Raw genomic sequence first — 9,226 nt, 5'->3', positions numbered from 1 at the left:
GCTGTCCATTTAGCAGGCTAATTCTAAAGGCTTTAAAGCAACTTCCAACATATATTTCCCTTTTTACACAATTTAATTTGCAGCTTAGATCTTTATAGGCATAAAAAGATATAAAAGACATAAAAAGTTTATTATCTTTAGGTCCTTGCGAGGAAAAGGAAAGCTGGAAAGATTTGAAACAAAAGCCCCAGAGAGACTCATTATTTCTTGGTCTGTAAATCTTTGCAGTTCCCAGCATGTTTTGATTGCTTTGCCTCAGTTTATATCTTATACTGCATTGTTTTATTTCTCAGTCTATCCATGCTTTGTTTGCACCAGATCTTTTTTCGCTCTCCTTTTTGTCTGATTATCATCATGTTAAAAAAAAGTGAGGTTATCCATGGATTGCATATAATTCCCCCTTTCCTCCCTTTACTAAAAAATAAAGATACCAAATTTATATAGCAGATTTCTAGCCATATGAAATGCTGTATTCTAGATCTATGTTCATCCAAACACACTCATAACCATGAGCATAATATTACAACATTTTCAAATATCAGTAGATTTAGTGTCTCCAGGGGGACGCTGGAATCAAATCCGTAACTTTCTGATGGCAGAGTTACCTGCTGAAACAGAGCCGCCGCAAAGGCTGTTAGGTTCAACATTGACTGATTTCTTTTAGTAATTCGGCGGCCTGGTTAACACACATCTGCCAGTAGAACATGAAACCATTTAGCTAATCTGAAAAAATCATTTTAAGCATTAACCTATAAAGAATAGAATAGAAAATACCTTATTTGTCCCACAATTAGGAAATTGTGGTGTTAGAGCAGCAAAAGATTATAGCAAAAGTGGTCCCACAAATGTGGACCTTAAAAAAGTGTATAAATAAAAAAACAAGTGATAGAGTAAAAAAAAAAGACAAATAAAATATCTTACTGTACAGTGAATAATTTATATCTGCTGAGCTGCACCACCTGTAGAAATATTAGTTTGCAGCTGATATGAACATTAAAAGTGACTTATAACTGATAACTGACTGGGCAGGTGCTGATTCTGTGGAAAGCTGTTGCCTTCTGTCGTATGCACCTCAGAATTACCTGTCCCTGTTGTGCTTTTTTGGCCTAACACTGTGTGGGAAAAAAAGAACTAACACTTTGCTGCAGTAATAAACAAACAGCTGATTAAGGAACGTTTGGTTGCAATAACATTTTGCTCCTGGGCTTACTGCACATTGAGCAACTGAGAAGGACCAATAGTTCACAAATGATTGTAGAAGCAATCTACAAGCTACTGCTTGGATTTTATAATATATATTCATTATATCTTATAGTTGATAATAGGAGCATTTATTAAAACCACTGACAATGACTGTAAAAGCAAGTACTACCTTCTATAAGACAGAAACCAAGGAATCCCTAAAGCCATTTCCAGCTGTACCATGCCATTGTTATTAATGTAAGAACTTTGGTGATTCTGGTTATTAGCAAGAAAACACTAATATAAACTCAAATAAATTATTTTTATTGAAACAAAACGTTAGCTAGTCCAAGCAGATGTACCTTCAGTTTTACCTGATGTCAAAATAAACAAAACATTGAAGAAAATGTGAGGAGTCCAATAATTTCTTCCTTGGCAATATATATAAAGTTACCAAGTTCTCTTATTTTCACTTTAGGGTTTAGTGGCCTCTGTGTTTTTTTTCTTTTATTGTAAAGTAGGCAACAGGAAACAGAGAGGGGGAAGACGTGTGTCAAAGGTAACCAGGCCAGAAGACTGCAGCATGTGGTTGCATGCTTTACCCCTGCACCACTGCTGCAACTCAATGTGCTTTATTTCTCTAACCACTTCACTTTATAACAAATTGCATTTATTGTTCGCCAAAAGTCAGACATTGCAGTTGTTTGATCACCAACATTAAGAAATTCTTGGATAAATATAATATGTGAAGTTCTCCTCTTATACCATTTCCATTACAACTCCTTTACAACAGATTTCTCTTTATGTATTCATTTATGTAAATTGTTATTAAGTTTAATGTCACCAGATGTAATGTGATCTTATAATGGCAACTATGAATATTTGCCATGGAAAAACTTCATTTGCTGTGTTTGCAGCACAGCACATAGATATAAAGGATTTAGGAAGCATCAAGTGAGCCCTATGGTGGTTAAAGGTATTTCCTGTAATATCTCTGAAGCAGTACTGATTTATTTAAAATTTTCCTTGTACTTTCAAGTAAAAAAAAAGGTAGAACAGCTAAGTTAATTTGATGCCTTAAAATGACTTGTAATAAAATATATTGACATTATGGTTTGCAGAGGAGCCGTATCATGGCCTCTGTGGTGTTTTTAACAAACGGCTCTAAAAACACTTTAGTTTTTTTTTGTTTTGTTTTTTTAAGAATGTTTCAGCATAAAGGGCATGGTAATGTTCCCTTAAATGGACAGTATGGCTCATGAGCTTGTTAATGACCCATGTCTGTATTATTGTTGCTAACATTGTTCATTGTTCCTCGTTTTACACTCCATCCCTGCAGAGGGCTTCAGGTTGTGTCTGGAGCCATGAGCTTGGAGATGCTCCACGATGACGTTCCTCTGAGCCTCTGGGGCTGGAAAGGACAAGAGGGAATGAAAATAATGAAAGAGGTGAAGAGACTGCAGTGAGGTGGAAAGAAATATATAACAGTGTTAAAATTAATCAAAGATAGAGGAAGGAGAGGAAAAAGAAGAAAAACAACAAGGGAGGAAACAACATCGCTCGGAAAGGTAAAAGGGTATTGGAAGGTGTAAATTTATCTCATGGTTTAATTAAAAGATAACATAAAACCAGCATATAGTCTAAAAAAAATTAGTCTGGAAGACAAAGAGCAAAAGAATTGATGAGAAAAATAGTTTAAAAAAATTACAACGCAGAAGGCAGAGAATCAGATCTTAAAGGTTTAAAGAAATGAGAGATATTAAAATATGTGGAGCAAATAAAGATAAGATAGCAGGTAAAAATGGGAGGTGATATGGTGAAAAGTGATAAAGAGTGGACATGAAAAACCAACAGGGTGAGAAAAAAAGAAGAAAAAAAGGCAAAATGTGAAGAAACAGAAAGCTATTTGAGAAATGAAGGAATGATCAAGGCTATTAGTTTTACTTCATTCAACACAATGTACAGAATCCAGTTTACATGAGTTATTTTGTGTCAGTTTTTTTAAGTATTAATGTAGCAGAAGCATCAACAATCAGACAGAACACGTTGGAAGTACCCACAAAGTAGGCAAATGAGGTTAGGATTTACCTCACACATAAAAATCCCAAAAATATAAATTGAAAGGTCTATATTTTTCTGTAATTTTACTTGCTAAAGGTTGCATGAATGTAGTTTTTTGGGATTTATGTTATTTCTGTCTTTAAAATTGTTTGTGTAATATATTTTCTGCTGAAACAGATAGTGTTTGAGAAAAGCTACATTGTCACACAAAATGGATCGTTTTCATTACATCCTCTCTGGTTATTTTCCTTCTCTTTTGTTTGAGAAGTAACACCTATTACCTATCTGAATAGATAAAAGATCAACAAAATAACTTTTTCTGCATAAAAAGAGTTAAAAAAAAAATTCATTTTTAGGTCTTTGGCAATAAAAAGTCAAACATGGTGAAGACATGAAATAAAGGTGAAATTCCCCAGAAATAGCTGGTCAACAAAATGTACTTAAATCCATATTGTTGTGAAAGGCTGCAAGATTGTTACTGTGGTAAATAATTATAAACCTGTAGAAAACACAGAAAAGCAGAGCAGCAATGAACACATATTGTGTGGGAGTTGTCATCCAATTTGCATCTGACATGACGAGGAGCGCCCCACACAAACCAACACTACCCCTGTTCCCAAACAACGGTCTCAGAGGCATAAAAAAAAACCATCTTAATTTTGATCAACAATAAAAGAGTGGTCACACCATTATGTTGGGTGAAGTAAACACAAAGATGGAAAAGAAGCTAATTGAAGGGAGATGATGTGGTGCGGAATGGAAAACAATAATCTGATCCTGAAGGTGAACAAATCAAGGAAGGCTTCTCCATATCGGGCAGCAGACAATGCTTCCTGCCTACAGCTATTGTTGTCATACTTCTGGTTCCGTTATGTTTCTTTTGAGTTTTCAGTTTTACTTTGCTCCATGTTCTCTAGTTCTAGTGGTTTAAATTTTTTTTTCTTGTCTTCTCTGGTTATTTTTCAGTTTTCCGATTTTTATTTGTTGCCCTCTGCTGCCCTCTAGTGTTCTACTTTTTCCCTAGCTCCTTTCCTGTCTGCCCTGTTCACACCTGCTCCCAATCTGCTCGTTAGTCCTCTCTTTGTTTCAGTCTCCCATAAATACTGTACCATCTGTTCAGTTCCTCAGTGCTGGTTCCTCGTCTAACTTCCTCCAACTTCGTCTCTCTGATTTCTCCTCCTTGTTGCAATGGTTTTTCCCCTGATGTCTCCGTGGTATCTGGTTAGTTTGACTTTGTTTTCTTGTTTTGATTTTTTCCACAGCACACAGTGGAAATATGGATCCAATTCTCTGAGTAAAAGACACACATAAGCTTGATAACAAAGAAAATCTGTCTGAAAATTAATAAGGTGATAAAAAAAAAAGATGTTTGAAGAAAAAATAATATTAGTTGGCTAATTACTGTGAATAAAATAAGGTTTCAAAGTCTCAAAAAACAAATTGCAGCAAAAACTTAGAAGAAAAATTTGACTTTCGGCCAGAGTCTATGCTTGCCCTTTGTCAAATGTTTCAGTACTAACAAAGAATTCCAAGGTCAAAAACAAAAGGAAGATAGTTAGTTTTGACCTAAATACATATGCAAACATTTAATAAAGAAAAGCAAAATAAAAAGTAAAAACTAAATCACAGTAGTTTTGTGCATGTAGAAGTATAGAAAAACACTTATTTGCCCTGATGTTTTATTTAGTCTTTGCTTAAAAAGCATTTAAGTATCGTTTGTGTATATTCCCCTCTTGTTGATAAACTAATATGTTGATGTCAGCATGGTCAGTATAATCCTCCTCTTAATGCACTGTAATTATCTCTCTTCTTCCTCTTCCTTCAGTGATGCTCAGCACATAGGCACCTTAAGGTTTCTGAGGGAAACATGACAGGACGCTGCATTAGCTCAGCTGTTATAACAGCATTACCATGAGCTCAATTCTTCAGGGGTTTGGAAGAAACAGCTCAGTAAAATGTTGTACTGAGATACCTCCAGTTCATCAGGAACTGACTGTAAGACTTCTGTTTTCATACACTGTTTCAGAGCCACACATTCATGTTTAAAATCTTACAAAATAGTAAATGATTTTTTAATGGTCGATGGAATACGGCAAAGATTAAGAGTCCTTATAATCCATGACAGGAAATCTAAATGTCTAACACATGATAAAAAATACAAAGTCATTGAGAAATTACCTCATAAACCTCCATACCTCATTTGTTCTGCTTCATTAAAGGTACATTCACACCAAATGCAAATTTCGCAGCTTAGGTGAAGCATTTTCAGAGTGAAGGTTCTGGAGCACTGCAAAGCGTAGTGAGGCAAAGGTGGCGAATATAAAAAGGTGAATGCCATATTTTTGGGGAAATTTTTCAAGTTACATTAATTCCATGCCTGTAAAATGCATCAAGCGATATTTGCAGAAGCTGAAAAATTCTGAATATTTTTTTTGAAATTTGAAATTTGCATCTGGAAAAACATTTAAGGACTTGATTAGGCTGTGACCTAGAGTGAAGGAGGCAGCGAAGACAGGGCTTTTTAAATCCAAATGGAAGCAAGTGAAAATCAAAATAGAAGATGGAGAAAATATTGTTGAAAAAGATTTAATTGGGGAATGTTCTTTTAAAATGCTTTTAAAAAGTTCAGTCCCTGAATAACTGTTTCTTTGTCATACCTCCAGCACAGACACCAGTCAGCTAATGCGTTCCCTACCCAGCTCAGCTGCTGTCTACCTTGCAGGCTTGGCTGATAACCCGATATCCACCTTCAGTTTACTGAGGTGGGCCTCTAGAGGCTAGCTCTGGCCATCCTTGGCCTCTTCCTGCTCTGTCTCCACAGCAGACCTCCAATGTACGATTGTCCTGCTCTAGAACAGCCACTGCCTCTCCCCCACCTTCAGTGTCCTGTCTGCTGAACAGACTTATCCAATCTACCTAAGTGCTGCTCTTATTCTCCACAGTTAGCCTTTAGATCTAGCAAGGGCCAGCAGCAGCCTCTGCCTGCTCTGCCGCTGTTTCCCTTTTTGGCTTGCACCAGCAAGCTGCCACCTATTCCCTGTTCTGGTGCTTTGACTACCCAGTGGGCTTCTCCAATCTACTGCAGATGTGTCAAGTAACAAAGTACAAATACTTTGTTACTGTACTTAAATGGTGTTCTTCAAACTGCAAAAGTGAATTGTCTATGCCATGCTACAATGTCTGATTCAGAAAAATATGTCAAAACGTCTGAAAGGTCGGACACAGGCGAGAGCGTTTAGGGAGATGGAGATGGAGACCAACAAGACCTCCCTCATCCTTGGCCCTATCTCAAAGAATTTTTCAAAATATTCAAAAAATTGAGCTTCAAAATTCATATAGTGGCATCTGGTTGTATTTTTTTAAGGTTACTTTTTGGAGCTCATACTTTTTCACTTGATACTTGAGTAAAGAGGTCAAGTTGATACTTCAACTTTTACCAGAGTGTTTTTAAACTGCAGTTTCTATATTTCTACTTAAGTAACAAATGTGTGTACTTTTGACACCACTGATCTACTGCTGAGTTTCCTCAGCCTTATGGACACCATTCTTAATAGCCTCAATGTATTTTGAGTTGTTTAAAAGATCTACATAAGTCAATAATAAAATAGATTTAAAATAGATCCAAATTAAGCTCAGACAAAAACGAATTCTTCTAAATCAGAACAAACTAGTTAAAAAAATCCAATTAGCCAAATAGAGCAGTGTCTGAGAAACAAAGACTATAGACTAAGCCAGGGTCAATACCAGGTCTGCACTGTTGTCCCAGGTCACCAACACCATTATCAAAGTGAAAGTGTATATGTTATGGACAGTTCTTATCATCCAAAAATGTTTTGCAGGTTAGCCAGCTTATGAGATGATTTGGTCGCATCTCTATGTTTGTGTCACATGATGTCCATCCAACCGAAACTGCATGCTTTTTAAGACTATGTAAACCCTATAAGCTAAGGTACGGCATGTTACAGGAGGCTGATAGGGTAGCCAAGCAGGATGAAGACAATTTTGGTCATCAAGTTCTGAAAGAGGCTGAGTTGTCTGCTGATGTCCAGCAGGAATGCATTTTGGATCAGACTGGTAAAGAGCAACAGATTGCTGAACAGAGGAAAACCATTCCTGCATGTCACAAATGCGCCCTAAAGTCTAAATAGCATTCTATTGCATAGCTAGATTGAGACACTTTGTTTAAAGTTAAGCCACATCAGTTTGTGCTGTCAGTTGGTAAAAGGGTAGCTGTTATTAATGATCTTTTCCCATTTTTACAGAGAGACTCTCCAAGGTAAAAGCATGTGTCATTTCAAGAAACAAGCCAAATCACAACATGAGGTACCTGATAGGGATTACACCTAGGGTTTGATCTGTTCTTTGTAAATAAGATGTGGGGTGGCTGTAACAGTGACTAGCACATTACCCCTAATAGTGGCTCTATGAACAAATTGTTGCTGGGCGACATAATTTTTGCGAGGTTTTGATATTCAGGAAAATGTTGGCATGTTTATTGCTGAGGTTAAGCTTCCAGCTTTTGCTTTTACTAAAGGCATGTGTCAGCTGGAAGCTAAAAATGTGGAGGAAACCAGGAAAGTAGCAGATCTGAGAATCTATGCAAAAATGTTGATAGAAATGTGTTTCAAAAGTATAAGATCATGTCAGGTACAATGTGCGTCTCTATCTTACAACCAAGTGAGAGTGAGGATTTTACCCTTTTAGATTGAGTGGTTACAGTGTGGGCTACTCATTAGCGCAGTGGGTAGCTCTGCCGGTTTGATTTCTGCATGGAGTTTGCATGTTCTCTCTGAGCATGCGTGGGTTCTCTCCAGATACTCCGACTTCCTCTCACAGTCCAAAAACATGACTGTTAGGTTAATTGGCTTCTCTAAATTCTCCTTAGGTGTGAGTGTGTGCATGAATGTTTGTTAGTCCTGTTTTTCTCTGTGTTGCCCTGCGATGGACTGGTGACCTGTCCAGGGTGTACCCCGCCTATAGACAGCTAGAGATAGGCACCAGAACCCTACCTAGTTAAATAAAGTTAAATAATTGCACTCAAAAACACTCAAATGATTACACAGTTGTAGCCACATGTCTGAAATTATTTTTGAATTTGTTGGTCTTCTTTTATGAAATCTCATATTCACTTTGAAGTAAGGCTTAAAAGAAGGTGGCAACCTTCCATATGTGTACAAAGATCAAACAAATGTTGAACACACATGTTCTTTATGAAACGATATACATTATATGTTTTTAGTGGATGATGGAGAAAACCACACATTTTCCTGTACAGGTGTAAGCTGCAGACACAAACAACTTAAATCAAACCACACAGTTTTAGTTTTCACTGGATGTATAGGTAGATTTATACAGCTGCAAAAACTTTGTTAATAACTTAAAAATGCTGTGAGAGAAGATTTCTATCCAATTTCGAGAACCATATCTTGTTACTCTAATCAGGCATCCTCATTTCAGTGGCTTGTAAAGATCTTCTTCTTTTGAATCATTATAAAGATTTCATGATCATAAAGGTGAGGATACAAATGTAGACTGACTGTTAATTTGGGACCTTTTCTTTTTGGCTGAGCTCGCTTTTCAACACACCAGATCAGATCATCTGTTATCGCTTCAGTCACATAAAACCGCCTGTTGATCTCCCGCTCTATTCTTCCCCTGTGATCATAAGCCCAAGATACTTGACCTCCTCTGATTGAGGCAGGAGGTCTCCTCCAACCTGAAAAGTGAAACCTACCTTTTCCTCTTTGGAGATCTAAGGCCTCTGACCTTGAGGAGCTGATCTTCATCAGGGCCGTTTTGCACTCGGCTATTAATCGCCCCAGCGCATGCTATAGGTCTTGGCAGATTGGAGCCTACAGAACCACATCATCCCCAATAACAGGGACGATATCCACTGGTTCCCAAACTAGCCACCCTTTGGCCCGTGGCTGTGCCTTTAAAGGCTGTTAAAAGGACCAATGACAGAGGGCAGCCGTGCCAAAAT

Source organism: Cyprinodon variegatus, unplaced genomic scaffold (assembly GCF_000732505.1).
Source record: "Cyprinodon variegatus isolate N-32 unplaced genomic scaffold, C_variegatus-1.0 Scaffold1282, whole genome shotgun sequence".
NCBI classification, from domain to species: domain Eukaryota; kingdom Metazoa; phylum Chordata; class Actinopteri; order Cyprinodontiformes; family Cyprinodontidae; genus Cyprinodon; species Cyprinodon variegatus.
The sequence above is the reverse complement of the archived record's forward strand: the minus strand, read 5'-3'. Positions refer to the sequence as shown.